This window comes from Tyto alba, unplaced genomic scaffold (genome assembly GCF_018691265.1).
Source record: "Tyto alba isolate M040663 unplaced genomic scaffold, T.alba_DEE_v4.0 Super-Scaffold_21, whole genome shotgun sequence".
Taxonomy (NCBI): domain Eukaryota; kingdom Metazoa; phylum Chordata; class Aves; order Strigiformes; family Tytonidae; genus Tyto; species Tyto alba.
This window is the reverse complement of record NW_024881295.1, coordinates 5,921,906-5,941,554: the sequence shown is the minus strand read 5'-3', so window position 1 is coordinate 5,941,554 and position 19,649 is coordinate 5,921,906. Positions and strand designations below refer to the sequence as shown.

At 38.1% G+C, this 19,649-nt stretch overlaps 2 long non-coding RNA genes across 2 annotated transcripts in view; one reads left to right on the top strand and one right to left on the bottom strand.

Moving 5' to 3' along the window:
* Nucleotides 1-19,649, top strand: part of LOC116960003 — a 125,955-nt gene that overhangs the window by 3,644 nt on the left and 102,662 nt on the right. Inside the window, exon 4 of the long non-coding RNA XR_004406123.2 lies at nt 535-682. This is a non-coding gene — a long non-coding RNA (uncharacterized LOC116960003). The remainder of the gene's footprint in view (nt 1-534; nt 683-19,649) is intronic.
* On the bottom strand, nt 4,024-19,294 carry LOC122153691. Its single transcript, XR_006165540.1, has 3 exons — nt 19,143-19,294; nt 18,720-19,050; nt 4,024-6,054 (listed from the first exon to the last, which is right to left on the bottom strand). It is a non-coding gene; the product is annotated as an uncharacterized LOC122153691 (long non-coding RNA).

Genomic DNA, 19,649 nt, shown 5'->3' with positions numbered 1-19,649 from the left:
AATCATTTGATAACCTGGGTGAGGTTATGAATGATACATAAACTAGGAAAGTTTTACTCAAATACTATTTTTATTTATTTATTTATTTTAAAAATAAAGTTGGAGTTAAACAGATCTGCCTGAGTTTCAAATCCATAAAACCCCACAGGCTGAAGAGACAATCTCTGGAACGTCTTTCTAAGCTTGTCTTGTGTTGGCTTCTGTTACTATTACAAAACACACAGGCTTGTCCGAAGGTACTGTGAAGAGCCTCTGATTTGTGAATTTTTCCAGTATCAGTGGAAAACTTGTTATATTAAACTCTAAAACTAGATAGAGGGCTTGATTGTGCCGTCAACATAGAACACGTTTTAATTATGTTTCCTGTGATTTGAAGAGTGAAATCAGGCCTACCAAATTTCTTTGAAATGGAACAGAAAATCGAAATCTATGTGTGCAAATATATTTATTTGTTTCTAATATGCCTAATTAAATCAGCAATATGGTATCTGGTGTCCATTAAAAATGTTTTGGTTGTTTTTTTTTTTTTTTCAGGGCCTGGCTTTGAAAGTATTTCATGGTCAGTGGAAAAAAATGAGGAAGAGGAGGGTGTGGCTGCCACTTAGAGGATCTGGCCCTGCAAACGGGCACTAGCTTGTGGAGTTGCCGTCCTTCATAGTAACAAAATGAAGACTTCTTTCAGGTAAAACAAAAATATTTTTTTAAAATCAGAAATCAAGTGAGCCTGTAATCCTATTATTTCTTAATGCATATTTCTGAAGGATGGTCAGTTCCTCACTTGAGTTCGGTAGCTGTATTTGCATCTTGTTCTGCCCCACATTTCTCAACTCTTTCGCTAATCATGACAAAACCAACAAAAACTAGGTCCAACTTTATAGAGTAATAAGGAAAGTGGTTTGAAGTTTGTGTTTTGTTTCGTTTTGTTTTTTTATTCTGAATATCCAATAAGGGACTGATCCTGTAGACTCTAGAATGTATCTGTACCCACTTCTTAATTTTTATTTCCATGCAGTATGCTGCACCATTAGCCTCTGAACTGGCACTTATACACACAGATGTTTCTGTCTATAGTTCTTTATATTAGGACAGCAATTACAGGACCACAAAAGCTTGGAATGAAACTTTGAGAATATTTTCAGGGAACAGTTCTTGTGGGATGAGATTTTGACAGTATTTCCAGTAAAACCATATATCTATGTCTCTCTCTATATATGGATATAGAGATATATATTTTAAGACATAGTTCACACTTGTTACAAGGTCTGTTTGTTAATAATGCTTATTTATAATCTTAATTCTGTATAATGGATCTTAAAGCTATTTTTCTGCAGTGGCATGATTTTATCGCACATTTTTTTCTTGTGCTGCTGCAAATGTGTTTTGAAAATGCGTGACTTTTACTGATACCGTGCGTGAAGATGGAGCTGAAGAAACCTCTTCAGTAGCATAACCGCTCATAGGTGTGGTTACAGAATCTGTTCTCTCATCTTTTGTCTTCTATGTGAGCTCATCATCTCTTAATTATGTATCCTTGTTTTCCTTTGAAGAGCAGCAGTGTGTGGGTTGTGGTGAGGTATTATCACAGTTTGGGTGAATTGTTAGCCACAAGACTGAAGGCTAAGTGCAGCAAACCACCATACAAGTGGTAATATCCCAGGATCTGACACACATTTTGGAATCTCTTATAATTATTAAATGGTTTTTGCAAATAATGATGTGTGGATGGGTAAAAAGATAATAAAATAAACAAGGGAACACATTTGTATAGTAAAACAATGTCTTACAATTTAGGTTCTTCCTAATTATTTGCGAGGAGGGGAAGAGCAGGTGACAAGGTAAACATACATGTTTTTAAGTATTTTTGTGAAGTTCAAGGGATGCATTGGTAGCATTGTATCAGGCAAAGTAGCTATTTTAGAGGATGAATGATTCTGCTTTAGTTAAAGTGGACTTTTCTATTTTTTTCCCATTGCTTTTGGCCATAGGAAAGAAAAGTAGAAATTACTGCACTGGATCAGATCCACAGTCTAATTAATGCTAAGTCTACCCTGACAGTTCTTACAAAGGCTTGATTAGTAAGAGAACAGAGGGCGAAGACGACCAACATTTGATCCTTTTGGAATACCCTGTCCTTGTCAGAAAGTGGGCCAGTTAGATCCCTTGGCCAATGGCTTTATCATGGCTTTGCTGCAAAGGTCTTTATGGGCTTTCCAGCAAACAATCCCCTTTAACACTATATTTTTGCAGGCTATGAATAGAACTGAATTCTTTCAGAATCCCACTGATGTCCCTTAATGATGGACTGTGGTGCTGATTTTCACATGCTCAGCCTGCACTTTGTAAAATAAAGTATTCCCATAGTTTGAATTTACTGCTTATTTAACTGAATAATTTCCCATTCAAGACTGGAAGTAGGCAAGAAAATCAGACTGCAATTCCTGACTTTCAAAATACGTGTCTCTGTCGTGTTCCTGTTGCTCACGTGCTTGGTAACATAAATGGTTTTACCACTTTATGTTTTTGTATATGGCAGCCTTTTTGTAAACCAAATCATTTTGGTCACCTGTCCTTGCACTCCTCTTACCTCTAATGCTCTAATGGGGTAAGGTAAAAAGAACTGTAGATAGCATTCTCTGTGAAGGTGTTTCTCTGGCAGGTACAAATTAGAAGGATAATGTTTTCAATACAGTATTCTGTGCTTTTTTGCATTCATTGTAGAACTCTTATTTGACATTGCTGCCTATACATGAAAGCTTTAGTCGACTTGTTATGATGGCACCCTGGTCTTTTCCCTTTGCTGAGAATGTTGCAATATGATTTCCTTAGCAATTAGAAAAAAAATATGGATCGTGTTTCACATTCACTCAACTTTGTTAAACCCTTCAGTAACCCAAATATACTCCCCTTGCTTGTCGGTTTTGCCACTTTGTTTTACAGCTGATCTTTCCAGACTGCTAACTGAAGTTAAAAGCTGATACCAGCATGGCCTCTGTGTGCAACAACTATTAACTTTTTCTTCTTAAAATGTCTTTTTATTCCTGCATTTTACTTTTGGCTGCTTAGCTCATTTTTAATCCTGACTCCAACTTTCAGTCATGGTTACTCCGTTTCCTTTATGGGCTTTATGAGTAACATTATCAAAGCCCTTTTGAAAGGTCAAATAAATAGTAATTTCTTCTGCAGATTCACTCCAAGTTAAAAAAGACATTTTTAATTATGTTAGCAATGTTGTTTTTCTCTCCATTATGTAATCTCTGTTTAGGCATTAAAGTTATAATCTGTTAAAGTAAACTTCCAGAAGGTTTACTGAATGCTAGAATTCAGTGGCATGTAATCTGGATCATCATTTGTCGTTGTTTTTAAGGAGTGCTACCCTTTCATTCCTGATAGGAGAGTGCATATTTTTTCTGGAAACCCTGCCTCCAACCTTGAGCTGCCTCAGGACTGCATGTGTATCTAGTCCTTATAATGGCTTGAGTTTTAATTTATCCAGTTATTTCAGCACTTTCTGTTGTGGTGTCTGCTGCTCTTTCACCCTTTACTTGCAAAATAATTGATTAATAGGATTTGCTATCTGGAGGGACCAGAGGAGACAATTTGATCACTTGAATATGATATTTTCTACCTGTATTAGGCCTGATAACTTCTTTTTAAGCTAAAAGGTACTTTTGGGTCTGTCTGGATTTCTGGGCATCAGGAGATAGAGGTGTATCCAGGAATATGAGGTAGGATCAATATTATTCCACTCCCCATACCCCCCCCAAAAGTGGACTATGCAAGAATTTTGTGTCAGAAAGTCATGTTTACTCTCTTTTCTGGTTCAAGAGAAGGGACATCTTATTCCATAACTTTCCAGAGAGTGGTTTTTACTTCCCATCTTGGAGGGAGAATGCTGTTGGCTGGTGTGAAAGAGAACTGGAAAATGAAAGACTAGGAGATATAATCTTGAGCTTCTACTGGAACAAGTAGTGGGTATACAGCTTGTTTTGTTTTGTTTTGTTTTTTAAATATCCCAGATCAGGAACCCAGCTAACAAGAAATGTTAATATGGTCATACAGAGTGAGAAAGGGTGAGTTTACCCTTTTGCATGACTGAATATCTCAAGATCACAATCAGCCATTATCTTTTCTGCAGTGTTTTTTCTCCTCTTTATTCGCCCCCTTTGTTTCCCAGTAGTATTTCAGACTTGCCAGACAACTGTTGTGCAGCCTTCCTGCTTCTGATGTATGTCAATAAATTGTCCTTATGTCTTTGGTTCAGTCCTTATGCTCCTAATCTCCATTTTTAAATATTACTTTCTAAGTATATTCTTTGTTCTAGTTGTTTCAGTTCACTGCTTTTGTTTTTCGGAAAAGGTACCTCTTTGCCTCAATCCATTGCAAAGCTTTTCTCAATACTCATCACACTGCCCTTGTCTACCTACTTCTTCTGTGTCTAGAGACTTTTTTCTGACGAATATGCTATGCCTGCATAATCTTCCATGCATGAAAGCAGAGTGTTCCCATTTAAGTCATCGGGAAGATCTGATAAACATACAGTGTGACAATATGGTACTGTATTTCCAGGTAGCTTGTCTTAAATACCTACTGTACATTTTTGTTTTTCACCAGGTGACTTTTGCTCTGGACACAGACTTTTCTAAACTTGTTGTCTGTCAAGGTTTTCTAACTCCACTGCTCTTTCTTTGACTCCTGGTATACAACAAAAAGCTCAATACTTTAATATAAGATTTTGGGAAACAGCAATCACTGGAAACAGTATTATTAGATTCGATTGTTTCAGGCACAGAAGTGGACAGGTGAGAAAATGTGAAAGAGAGTTGTACTGAGTGCCAGTCTTTCACCCACCTGCAGTGGGAATACCGCCCATCATGGTGCAAACACATGGTTTGGAAGTTTCTCCTTTATGCTTGGCCACGTTGGAATCTGTTGTGAGCCATCTGGGCTAAACCCTGTGATCCCCAGTGGGACATGTATGCTAAGAAGGATTTCTCCTTTTGGTTTTCCTGATGACAGTAAGTCTCGCTGTCTTCCTTCTGGGGTGAGGAAAGTTCAGAAACCATAGGAGCAAGGAAGAGGAGTGGTGGGTGAAGAAGGAAGTGATTCTTTTCACAAACAGAACATAATAAGGCAAAGTAATGTTATTTTTATTGGATTCTTAATTTCATTTATCTGTTCAGATTCTTTTAAAAACATTTGAAATGCGTGGGTTCCTGCTATGAAGAAGCCTGCAAATGGGGAAAGTGACTTCTCGAATGTCCTGAAGAGGAGAGCAAAGAATCTGCCTTCCTCATTGTGCCTGATGCTTGAGGATACAGGGCTAATGGAAGAGATGGGAAGGGGCAGAGCATACCACTGTGAATGCAGGCTGGGTATAATAAGACCCCAGCTTGCCACACTTTATGCATTAATTCATGTTGCTAGAGACTAGAAAGCTGCATGTATTGTTGTGGATTCAAAAATAGCTATTTTGCACAAATTATCTGAGAATTGAACGACACTCTTTTGCTTCTGCACCCATATAATCCATGCAGAGAACTCCTGTACTGTGCTGCTGTAGGACTTTGGGTTTTGGAGTCTGGCACTCCTGCTCCTCCTTTCAAAGTCAGCTGGTGTGGTGGGTGATCTAGTGCTGATTTTAACTGCATTCAGCCCCTGTGGGGCTTGTCTGTGGTGCTGAGCTCCCTGCACCAAAGACTTGGATCCGCATGGACCCCGTGCCTGGCCTTATTCCTGTTATTTTCTTCTGGAACCTCTAGCAATGTTCAGCTTCATCAGAACTGCTTCTGCCTGAGGGCTGAGAGGGGAAAATGTCTTAGTCTAGACCACTCCCTTCCACATGCTCTTTTTCTTCCATCCTGGCTGAGTAACTGATGGCAACATCTGCATCCCAGTGAGCAATATCACCACAGATGAGGAAACCAAGGCACAAAGCAAAAATTGGGATCATCCAGCAGGCCAGTGGATTAGAGGTGAGAATGGAAGAGACGATCCAGCATGCTGTCTAATTGGCCACGTTGCCTCCCGTATGTTACCAATGCAGCATTAATTTAGCTGTTTCAAGAGATGCTTCTGTTAATATTTTCATATTAATAATGATGTTCTAACATATTATTAAAAAACTGTGTAGCAGAAAGCTTAACAGACAAAAGCAGTGCTTATTTAGCCTGATTAAGCCTAGTTACTGGCATATGTGAATTTTCACAGGCAGCATGTTTTCACTTTATTTTCCTTGGTTTCTTCTTCGCAAATGAGCCATCCTGGAGTTAGCAATTGTCTACAGCATCAGGCAACTTTTCTGCCTATCCGCATACTACAGGATATTTTAAGATTCACATTTATAATAGCTACAAAAGATTATGCTTCTTCAACTGTTTTAAGACCCAAACAATTTTATAAATAAACTCAGAACATTTCAAAAGGAGATCTAAAAGAAAAAAAAAAAAAACAAAAACCACAACTGCATTGAGGTTATAGTTTTCACTTAAAATGCTTTTATAACTAAAAAACTTATTTGAAACAGCTGGCTAGCTATGCAGAAATTAACCTGGTTTTAGAAGGAAGACCACATGAAGTTCATATGTACTTTTGCTCTGGAATTAATGTGCCATTGAGCCTTGGCAGCTTAAGGTATCTATTTTGAAGGGGGGCTAGGGGGGAAGTCAAATGATTTAGTGACTGAAGAGAGTTGCCACTTGCGTGAGCTCCATCCCTAGGGATATGACCTTTTTAATCCTCTTTAGTTAATGTATTGGTGATCTTTACTTAGGCAGAGTAAACAGTGCTGTTCTGAACAAAGGGGAGGTCATGCTTCCTGCATTACACTCTGACCCCAGGGTCGCGGCCTTTGTTCACTTCTCAATGGGAATTGCTCTCAGAGGACCACCACAAAATGGAGAACTAATTTAGGCACGTGCTGGCAGAGAATGGCAGAGTATCAGGTTTGCCTCACCCGAACCTCCGAGCGTGCAGCAGTCACAGCGAGAGTAAAAGTCAAACTATTTCAAAGAGGATGTATTAGCTCTTTACTTACCGATGGCTGCGGTGCTTAATCCCTTGTTGAACTAAATATATTGCTTGGGTCTTCCCCCCCGTGCTGCCAGTAATTCAATTTCTCTGTTGTTTTTAGCCTTTAAACTTTTTTTTTTTTCTTCACCCCCACTGGACTGTTCCAAATGAAGAAGCCTTAGACTAGTGAAAATTAGAGAATTTTTCACTTAAAAGAGAGAAACTGCATGGCAATTGCAGCATTAAACTTGGGCCTCTGAGGTCTCAAAATAAGCATTGTTTCTCAGACTGTAAGGAAACATGATGCTGTGTCCCAGCAGATTGTATTCATCACCTTTTTCATAACATTTTCGTTGTGTTGTACCAAGTAAATACATATGCACACAGGGCCCTGTGAAGCCGAGCACGGTAATCATGGGGTACTAAGCCAAAGTGAACTAGGACTTCCTCATATTTATCACTAATTTTATGTAAAAATGCTGATGATTCTTTTTTTTTTTTTTTCTGGCAGAACACAATGTATCTCATTTTTAATTGCCATGACCGGGGAACATATATAAACATGGGAGCTGCGATAAATTATCTGGAAGACTCATGTATAGAAAATCATCACCCTTCACTGAAAGATGTTCATTATTTTTCATCTAGGTGCTGTTATTTGCTCAGCAGTAAAATCTGTGAAACACAATGATAGATCATAAAATAATTAAACTGTAAACACGTATCTTCAGTCAAAATACTGCTTTTCCACATATCTTCCTTGTACCAAAAAAAAAGAAAAAAAAAAAGAAAAAGGAAAGGCCCCTAATTGCTGATGACAGCCAAGTTGTATAAAACACAGCAGGGTTAAAATGGAGCACAAGGGATGTGTGTGTGTATTGGGAGCAGCCTCTAATGTTGCCATCACAAAAATAAGTAATGCTGTGTTAGTAAGCTTCGACGCTTTTGTGGCTGTTGACATGACTGGGATTGAGGTAAAAATGTGTATGACAGTAAATTTTACCTCTCAGACTTGGGTATTTCTGGGCTTACTGGTGGGGTTTTTTGTTTTTTCATGCTTTATCCCCCTATAAATCTCTAGAAGACTCCACTGTATTGGCGTAATGGGGTGCAGGGTGGGTTCACCTGATGTTACTGCTCGTTCAGGGTACAGTCCTGCATATGCTAGCTGCTGTGCCGTTTGCAGTTGTGATTCTCCTGACTCCTTTTAGACTGCTCTAGTCATAAGCAGTAAGGCATCCAAGAGATGCTTCTCAGTCTGTGTCTTCTGTGCAGTTGCGGGCACCTCTCGTGTTCGGTCCACCCTTGTGGAGTGGGAGGTTTACCCCCACTGGAAGGGCTCAGTCCTGCCGGGGGGCTGGGAGGAGTGCACGGGCAGATCCCCAGCGCCTCTGCCTTGCCCAGAGCATCCTTCTCCCGAGGCTTTTCCAAGGTGCAGGGCAGGTAGTGCTGCTGCATTTGCTGCACAGATTTGCCTTCTGTACCAGACTTCTCTCCAGAGAAGAGGGCACGCAGCTTTTTTTAACTGTTGCACACTTCCAAGCCTTTTTTTTTCTCCTGCAGATTATGTGCCATTACGTGGATTTGCCTGATATAGAATACTGTAACTCTTTTGTGTAAGGAAGCAAAATATTTTGTTTCGCTCTTCCTCTTTCTTCATTTTGTTTTCTTTGCACTCCAGTTATTTCAAGTAAAATGTTATGTCTTTCCCTTAGTTTTCCTGAAGTTGTATTATTTAACACTCTTATAATCTACTCTTAGATTTAAAAGTGCATTCTGTAATACAGCAAAATAAGCTCTTAAGACAAAATAAGTGGCCAAGCAACTGAAACATCATGCTCTTCTAATGAAAAGTTGCATTCAAAGCTGAGCCAAATGTGAACAGCAGTTAGTACGTGAGCAGCAAGTGACAGTGACTACAGCAATACTGAAACCAACCTTTCTGTGTCCTTTATTCGTTACTTGAAATTCCCAAAGTCCACTAGCATTAGATTTCAATGGAAGCCAGAGGGGTAAGGTGTATTTACTATACCCATTATCTAATAAAAATAATATTGTCACATAAGCATACCTCTATTCCTCACTTGTGTTTCTTATTTATAATTAGTATGCTTACTAATGAAAATAACAAGGTCCATCCCCTTTCACCATGTGTTCTTCAGTACTGGTATTCCTTTCCTGTTATCTGCAGGATTTTAAAGACTAAAGAGAGTGTCAAGGCAATGTCAGTTGCATTTATTTTTGGGTTATTTTTTGCCTTAAAGCATTGATACAGTTGAGCTTTGTTTGCAGGTAGTGAGCTGTAGGAGAATTTTAAAATGTGGATGTTTTAAAATGCTTAGAGTAAAAAAAAAAAAAAAAAAAAAAAAACAGCCAACATTCAAATTTTTAAATATTTATTTTTTCCACAAAACTATATTGGAGCCTTACAATAACTGTAGTAAGTGCCTGCTTGAAAGGAAAACTAGTTTTTCTCAGTTTGTATTAAGTATTTCGACATGCAATATGAGAATCTAAAATGTCGTAGTAGAAGTGCCTCTTCTGAAAGCTTCTTATTGAGTAGAGCTCAAGAAGAACTCAATAAGATTTTTTGCTTTGAGTGTTCTTGACTCAAACATCTCAGGATTATTTTTGTTCTTTTTTTTGTTCTACTGTCTAAAAAAGAGCTTTATGTCTGGCAAAGTTTGGACTGATAGAATGGGCAGAGAATAATCTATTTTACTGCGTGGACTTCATTCCTCAGCATTACTATTTCTGGTAGTGATTTCTTCAGCTACTGTACCTGGTAAAGCTTAATGGTGGTTAAGACTTTTCTCATTTCCTAGACAAAGATGTTACCGAAATTTGAAATACAAACTTCTGTATTATTTTTCTACATTTGCTTTATCAAAATTGTTTCCAAATGTGATCCCTGCTTGGAAAACTAAGTAAGAACCATTCATATTTTACAGCCTACTTTGTTAAGCAACTGTTGTCCACCTGTCTATTCCACTTTTAATATTAAGGCATTTTGATTACCTGGTTGATTACCTTGATCCTGTGGACAATTATTTGCAATATAGCACTTTATCTAAGGAGAGAAAAAATGAAAAATTAGAAAAATAGTCTTGTAGAACATTGGTTTGGCCAGGCTTCAGATGTACTATGGAAATTACTGAGTCTGTTCTTTACTTTTTGAAGATAAATATTTTTCTGAACACTGAACTGCCGGATATATATATTTAGAGTCCAGTGTAACTCAGCAAAATTCATTTGAAGTAAATGCTTATTTGCCCAATTTGTCTGCTGGCGAAGTATCTTCTGCCTCTTTCCATTGGATGCTTGAATAAAAAGAAATATGTGAAAGTTTCAGAATGCTACATGGATACAGATAGATGCATATCATACATTTATGTGTGTGTGGTTTTTCAATTAATATTAGGGTGAGCGGAAAACACAAGACAGGCTTCAGTTGCACCTGTGAAAATAAAAATGCTACTTCTCTGTGAAACTGCATTGCTGTATTTTTTTGTGGTACGAAGATACCATCCTTGTGTTTTCCACTGGCATTATCCACTTTGGAAAGAAAAATGCATGACAGCCTCAAAATGGCGTTCTCTGTTAGGGAAAGGCAAAGACGAAAGCTGGAATAACATAGTAGTTCCAGCACAAAATGGCCTTTTCTAATAGATTTCCAATAAATTTCTTAGACTGATTAAGGTTTTTGCCATTAGCGGGCCAATAAAAGCTGAAAAATAATACAGTAAATCTGATATTCCTAATAAATCTTGCCCTGTATGTATGGGATAGCCACTTACTAGACGAGCATGTGTGTAAGTACAGTATTAAAGAAAAATTGTGTTTTGCCTGTCCCCACAATGAATCTTAAGTATCTATTTTGCTTTCCCTCTGTGCTGGAAACACAGAGCACTGCTAGCTGAATGCTGGAACAACATTTTGGCCTATGTGTGCAGTACTTCATTAGACGAAACGTCTGATCTTTATGTCAGTCTCCCTAATTCTTTCAGGTCTAGTACAGGAGCGAGGTCTTACATTCAGGTAGCCACAGAGCAGCTAGCTGTATGTGATCTCCGAATGTTGTGATGAGTTGTTACGATAATGTTGAAGGGATTAAATTATTGCTGATGTAGTGCTGTTATAATCAACTTCTTTTGTATAATTGTTATGCTATATTTTAGATATATTAACATTTTTAAACTTATGTGTTTATTTGTATAACTAGGAAAAAAAAATTTCCTGAACTGCATCTTCTATGATTTTCCTGTTAAAATTCAAATGTAACCCTTTGTTAGTAGTCTTTAGGCTGGATTATTAAAATATTGTGATTTCTACTGAACAGTATTATGTAAACTGAATATTTATTTACAGTCTCATTCTAATAATATTTATACTTACTGGGCTGTTGTAACATGAAACCATAAGTGCATATATACACATACATATCTATCTTGTGTGTAGGTCTACCATATTGCACACACCACACACGTAAGCATGTGGGCACACACATGAAAAAGGGACAAAATACATTATTTTGTTAAAATGGTTGTTGGGGGAAGGGGAAATAGTTTAATTTTCTTACAAATAAATGATGGAAGTAATACGGGCTTTAGATGACAACTCTGATTTTGGTATTTGGCTTCAAAAGTTTTTCAAAAGCAGATTTATTTCTGAGTGCAGGAGAGTTCCCTATTTCGAACCAAGTCTCACTGTCCCGTTGCCAAGGGGCAAAAAGTCTCTGTCGTTTTCTCCCTGCACAATTTTCTTACGTAGTTACTTGTTTGCATTAGAAAGAACACTGTGCAGTTTTCTTGAAATTTTTGGTGGACCAAGAAAAATCCATAGCATTACATTTCTGTTGATAACATTTTCTGGATATACAGATTCAAGAGTTGACCTTTTAACAAGTCAATACTTTTATCATCCATCTAAAATCTCCAGTAAAATGCATTTATGCCCTATTAAAAAATGGTTAAATTTGAAACTTGAAATTTCCATGGATTAGTCACTGATATCCCCTGGGAATTTTCAGTATTCTGAAGTGTTTTTAAACAACTGAAAAACATAGTTCACTGAGTATATCTGGAAGCAGGTTTTCACAATTCCTCCACCCCCCTCGCCCTTTTTTTTGTGATGCCAGTGTTATCATTCACATTGTACTTTATTAGTGTAGATAGCATAGTGAAAACATAGTAAAAATTGAATGTTTTCCTTATAAGCGTGTTTTTAGTGGTTTTCTAAGGTTGTAATAAACTTCATTTAAATAACCTTCATTAAATTATGGCATACATATAATCTGCATAGGTGCCGATACATCTTCTAAAGAGCAAAACGGGAAATTATAAAAAAAGATTTTTTGCAACAAGCTTCTGGCTTGCTGGCAACATGGAAATGACCCTCTCCTTTTAAAAATCATTTGACATGCCATGTAATGTAAAGGAAATAAACCATAAAGGTCTCTTCTTTCTGTATGAACAGAAATGGTTCCTTTCAGTGCGTGATGCTCTGAGTTGAGGCCTTGCTGCTGCTGCATCTGCTTTGGCGTCCCAGAGCCGTCCCTCCACCGCTGCAGCTCTCGGTAGTGGAGCCAGTTTGAACTTCTGCTGATGCACGCTGCTACCTAATGCCATGCCTTGTCCACAAGCTGCAGTTGGGAGTGGGGCAGCTGTGCCTGCAAATTTGCTAACATCCTTTCTGTGTATTCTGTCATTTTTTGTCAAACGTGAAACGTGTATGTATAGATCATGGAATGCTTAAATTTGTCTCTCTGTAGGAATACATCTTTCTGGACAAAGGAAAGACAGAATCACGTGTGTGCATGACATTTTGTTTACTAAAACTGAAAAGTAGCAGAATACTGTTAATGCTGAATATGTAAATTTAGGCATCCCTTCAAAATGTAAGAAATTTAATAATGCAAGTGTGACAACTTTAGTAAGTATAACATGACAGACAGGAAGAAAAAACTCAAATGATTCCCAGGGAGGCAGTTCATGGAACGCAAGTACCATGAAGTATTGAAGATGATGTTCTTTTTTCACAACTATAATCTATACCTGCAACTGATAGAAAGAATGTAGAAGCCTGTACTATCTGTCCAGATAAATACATGAATACTTTCAGTAGGCTCATTATTATCTCGTTTTACTTTATGGTAATTTTTTTTTGTTTATTCAAGAAGGAGGATTTCAATTTACCAGTGCCAATACACTCTGTTGCAGTGTGAGATTCCAGTGATAATTTAGACAGCAAAGCTAGATAGACAATCTAAGAGGTACCTTATTTACCATATATTTTAGCTTTAATGGGCTAAACAGAAATATTAACTTGAACTGTAAACCAGGTTGGCTACATAAAATAGATCTGATACTAATATTCAGCTCATAAACAGACTTTGACCCTATGAATTTTGTCTCTACAACCATTTTGGATTAAGTGTCTCTACGTACTAAATAATTGCAACTATGCTGTGAATATGCTACTGTAATGGACATCCCCTTTTATTTTCTTAGAATTCATGCAAATTTTTCATCTTTACTAACATTTCACCACTGAAAAAGCATTACAGAATTTCTGTTGTAATTTTTTTTCCCATTACAATTCACTTTGTTTTGTATAATAGTACTCTGTTGTAATTTTAAAATAGAGATTCTTAATATCAGAGAACTTGGTCACTAGACAACTCTTGACTGGTTTAAAAGCCTTTAAGTCATTTACAATATAAAGGAATTTTAATCCCCTTTTAGAACTAAGAAATTTTAATTTTTCATTGCAGATTTCAGCATGTGTATTTGCTTACTTTTAGCAGAGTATCATTCTCTATAAGTTAACATTTTCTTTTTCTTTACAATGTGTTGGGTTTTTTTATTTAATTAGCTCACTTTTTAATTTTTCTCCAGTAGCTATTTCTGAGACACCCAATTTTAAGCAGGTGTGTCCATCTCATAAATAAAGGGAGGGCTGTGCTTTAAAATCCTATAGCTCGTTTTAACTCCGTGCGCCCAGTGATACCAGGAGAACAGTACTGAACCCAGGACAGAGCACTGGCAGCAGGAGAGACAGAAATGTCGGTCCCTGCTGGAAGTAGGGATGCCGGATGGTAAAAATCCCCTCCCGTCGGCTCCTCGGCTGGGCCTGCGAGGCCCCGGCTCCCCGGGGTGCGCGCCGCCGGCCTGGCTGCGGGCGGGGGCGGGCGGGGGTGCTGCTGAGGAGACGCCGCTGAGGGGAAGACGCTCCGGCTGCGGCCGGGGCCGTGGGGAGGCAGCGCTGGCCGTGCCCGGCCGGTCACCGGGCTCACCGCTGCGGCAGCGGGGCGGGGAGGGGGGCTGCTGCCTCGGGTGGGGGGCACTGAGCCCGGCGGGACGGCCGCTCGCCCCCGCCTCGGCCGGGGCCTGGGCCGGGGCTGGGCCGGGGCGGCGGCGGCGGCACCTGTGTCAGGCCGGGCCGGGGCGGGGCGCGGGGAGCGGCGCGGCGCGGCGTGGCGTGGGCTAGCGGGAAAGAACAAGACAGGGATCCAGAGTGCGGAGCTGTATTGTCTGCTCGCAGCGTGAAGAATAAATTACAGTCTGTCAGAGCATGACTTAACAGTGCCAGGGGAAACTGGCTGCGTTGCAAAGTTTAGTTACATTTTCAGTAAAATAAAACTGTGGTATTTTACAGCTGAGGAGCTTGCTGCTTCTCCGGCCATAAAACTAGACGTGACTACGGCAGTGCTTAGTTTCCAGCTTGTGTCTCCTTCACAAATAAGTATTTGCAGTTCAGTTAGCCTCTAGGAACTTTGTAGCGTATTTATGGTAAATAAGTAGAAGCCAGTAAATAAAATCTTGTCTTGGGCTTTGATTTGCTGCTGCTGATGTAACTTTGCATCAGTAAGCATGGTATATAAGTGAAATATTAATACCATCAACTTCAAGCATACAGCTCTATACAGTAAAAAAAGAAAAAAAATAGTTGCAAGATAAAATTGTGTCGATAACACCCTTTAAAAAACTAATTCAATGCACTGCTTAATGCCTCCTTACTTAAAAAAAAAAAAAAACACAAAAAACAAACAAACAAAAAAAAAAAAAAAACAAAACACTTGTCCTACTGCCAGAGTTTCATTTAAGTTGATACCAGTTTAATGCCAAGTTTGCTATAAAACATTACTGTTAAAATACAGTATACTGAAGGAATTGTTTTTGCAAATGCTTCATTATGTTTTGAAGGGAAGAATGTAGAAATATATCCTTGTTCAGCTTGTCTTTACAGTTCAAATAACCTACTGAGAAATTGTCTTTATTTGGTATTTAAATGTTTTTCCCCCATAATTTGTCATTAATCCATTGGAATTAATGCAAGTTAATCAACAGTAGAACAAAACTTTCCTGAGTAATCGCCCTTTCTATGAAGTGTACACAAGCTATCATCCCACAGAGCACCTTCGGTCCCTTTAGGGAACAACAGACGAGACTGCTTTGCTTTTATATATATATATATATTCAATTATTATTATTTTAATCCCTGGAGAGTGTCTTTAAAAAGAAAAGCTCACTACACGTTAATGAAAGCTATTTCTGGTGATGTTTTTTTATGATGTGTACTGGAATTATTTTAATAATAAGATTAAAAAAAAAAAAAAAACAAAATACGTGAATTTACACTTTTCTGGGTAGCTTGATCCTAAACCAGAAATATGTTTGATTGGATTATTTTTTAAAAGATCATGTACCTGATCATTTTTTACTAAGCATTTCTGGAGGTTGTTAGATTAGAAACCACCCCATAATGAAAATGAGCTATATTATTTAGGAAGAAAAAAAATCACTATTTGTTTAGAGCTGACCTTAGTGTTGATGTCTGTATCATGCAAAACAGAGATGAAAGAACAAGAGATACCACTCTGAGTTAAAATATAAGCAAATGAATTAGTGTATAGCGAGAGTATCTGTAATGAGTTTCGAATAGACCGAACTTGTGATAAGGGGAAAGAGAGAGGTTATTAAATTATGTAATAGTATAAACTGCAGTGTGAAAATACTGCCTTAGTACTATTTACATTATTTGAATTTATTCAGGCATAATGAATCTTAAAATAATTCCTCCACTTCCCTTTATGGAATTCCATTTCTATTAAGTGAAGCTTACAAGTTGGACTTCACGTAATTGTTTCCCTCTTTCCTGAATCCTTACTTTTTAGTACTGCAGTAAGCTAAGGTTAGATGACTTTCAATCTTATTTTACAAATATGGTGACAGATACAATGCATTTATATATCTCCTTGAAGAAGGATAACTTTCAGTGAATGAATCTGAGACATACTTGTATAAAGGCGATGCACTTCCAAACCTCCAAATGCACTAGAATTATACCAGGTATGAGACAGGCGTAACCAGAGATGAAACGCAGCCATTTCCACATTTATACAAAAAAAGAGAAAGGAAGGGGTAGGCATGGAGAGTGAAGAATGAGGAGATACGTATTTTTATACAGAAAGTACAAAAATATTTAAGGAGCTAAAAATAGCATCTGAGAAAAAAGGGGGAAAGTCATTCATAAAAACAATAAAATGCAAGTAAAACACTGTCAACTAAGCTATTCGTATACCTGAGTCTGATCCTTCCCTAAAAACCAGGTCTTTTATATTGCATTGGCATTAAAAGTTATTGAATGCACTACCGCATTTCATCTGGGTCTTTTCTCTGTAGAGTTAACATTCTCATCTGTGCATGTTTTGTTAAAATAAATACTACCATGAATGTCATGCCATTATTTTTAAACAAAAATGATAAGAATTTTAGCTGGACGTTATGGCTGTCTGCTGCTAAGTCTGTTATCCAGAAATTCTGCTTGCTTTTACTTTTTAACCAGCCAGAATTTATGCATACACATCCTCTGCATCCAGGCTGTATGCAATAGATACCAAAGTTATTAGAAGAGGTCAGAATTACTAGGTGTCATTTTACCAAAATAAAAATTTGTGGGAAAGTTACTGTTTAAATATCTTGTCAACTATGTCCTGATAATCCCTACTATACTTTTACTATAATTCCCTAAAAATAAATATTAAAAACATTTTGTGGTTTCACACCATTAAAAAAAAAAAAAAGTTGGTAAGGGTAAACCATAAAACATATATTTGGCTTACAAAATAAATGTTTATGCTTCTCAGAATGCCAGTGGTTGAGCATTTTCTTGAGATTTGAGGCTGGATAAAAATGTGTAACAGAGGTTCCTTAAATATGTCACCGCAGGAGTCATTCAAGATGTGGCACAGCCAGCCAGTTCCGAGAAACCCACATGTGCCATCCCTTACTTTCTAGACTTGGCTAATATTGTGCATTTTAATAGAGCGATAGTGATTAAAGCCAGGCCTGAAAACAATGAGATAGGTTTTCATATGTTGGATGATGTATAGGTAGAAAGTATGTTCTGTCAAATACAGTATATAGTGTTCTTAGTAGTGCTTGCTTTTGCCAGTTAGGCAGAATGCATACAGGGCTTGGAACGGCTGTATTACGGGCTATAATATATTGTAAATAGCATTAAGCCTTTCTCACAGTCGTTACCACAGCTGATCATTTAAATACTGTGGTTTTAAAAATCATGTGCGTTTATGTAAGAAGGAAATGTATCTTGAAAAAAATCTGTGACTCCAAAGACCTCTGCTCCATTTTGCAGGATAGTGTGTTTTTAAGCAGAAGGTTGGAGAGCAGCCTCTTTGGATGGGATCTGGGAGTTGCAGGGGATAGAAACTCACATCTACTGGGTTTTCTTTTTCCATTGCATATTTTTCTGTCACCTCTTGATCGATATTTAGAGGAATAAAATATCGATTAATATCTTTTTTCCTGAGGAATATTTTATGAAGTCTTAGAAACACATGGTAGTGACTCTTCCAGTTAGTTGAAAATGCATAGCTCTTTTAAAAGTACATCAGGAAAGCATTGATAGCATAAGCGAAATAAATATTAAAAGAGAGGAACAACTATGACTTCCCTTAAGTAACCATGTAATCTCTTTTTTCTTATGGTAACATATTTTCCACAAAGAAGACTCTTCAAGGTTGAATCCTGTACAGTCTCCTTCCCCCCCGTCCGTCCCTCCCCCCCCACCACATAGGGCAAATCAAATGCTTGACAACGTTTTTTTGTTAGGAAAGCACATAAAAAAAATTTTTGAATATACCAATAACAGAAAAAGTATATATATTTTTATTGCAACAAGGAGATTTCATTGGTTGAGTGAAATGGCGAGATGTGACGCAAAAGGACACTTGGACGGGTAGAAATGCTGATGTATGCCAAAGCAGGCGTACCAAGAAATGCTGTTGCTATGAGAGAAACAGAGGGAGAGGGAGAGAGAGATCGTGAGAGAGCAAGTTGTGGAGGCCTTATTTTTTCCTTTTTGGCTTATAGCAGAGAGACTGCAACATCTCCCGTTTCTAGCAGGGAGGCTTCAGAAGCTTTCGGTGGGTTTTTTCATTAGACTGAGCATTTAGAGGAGGGGAGGAAGACAAGAGAGATGCAGGTCACCTTAGAGTACAAAAGCAATTGGAAAGTAGGAGGCTGTATATACTAAGCCAATGATCTGTGCTATGATAGATATACAAATTAGTACGACAGATGAAGCAGCTTAGCTCATTATGCACCTGATGGTATTAAGACTTACAATTCAAAATTACAAAATTAAAATGCACACAGACACAGACAGACAGATATTTACAATGACCCCACCTTTTCAGCTTATGAATTATCCAGCTGGGATACCGACGTCTCTTGTGTAACATTCTTAAAGAGCTGCAGTAAATTCACCTTGTGAGTCCATTAGCCAGAAAAGGGGGAAAATAATTTGCAGGAAATTTTTTTTTGTCTCTCTTCTTCGGCAAGGGGGAAAAAAGTTTGTGCTATGAACTTAGCCTAGCAGCTTCTGGAACGTGAGCCAAAAGGGGCAGGAAGTTGTTTTACAATAGCGTTACAGTGATCTGCCACAAATGGAAAAAGCCAAATGTTGGACTCGGCAAAGAGAAAAAACATCCTTCTCCCCCTCATTTCCCTCCTTTTGCCCCTTAAGAGAGAAAAGAGAAAGGAACCTTGAGCTAGAAGTTCTTTTTCTTTTTTTTTAATTACATCTTGTAAGTAATGGAAAGATTATCTTACTTGCATATTCCATGGCAAGCACGAGGGAAAGAAGTATCAAAGGGACGTTTAAAAAAATGCACTTGGTAACTAGCAACGGGACTTTTGGCACAATTCCTTGAGTTTGCTTGAGGTTATGGAGGGGGGATGGGAAGAAGAAAAGCAAGTCCACGCAGTACGTTTTCTTTAAAAAGGGGGAGGGGGAATGGAAGAGAAACTACATAATGTTGGTGTTTTTTTTTTTTTTTTTTTTGTGCTAAAGGAAATGTGTGTTGATCCTCTGAAGCTGAATCCTCAGGCATTTGTGGCCCGTCTTTGCAGTCCGATATGTTTTTTTGTGAGTGTGTGTAAGCGCTCTCAATCAAACAGCAATCATGGCAGCTGTTTTTCTTCCAGCACAGCAGTTGAGCTGTCTCGCCCAAATGCTTATCAGCTTTTGACTCGGTGCCAAGATAGTTATAAGGGCCAAGCAGCCTGAGCTTGGCTGTGCAGCTGGTTTAGAAGTAAGGGCATGAGAAAACAAAATCA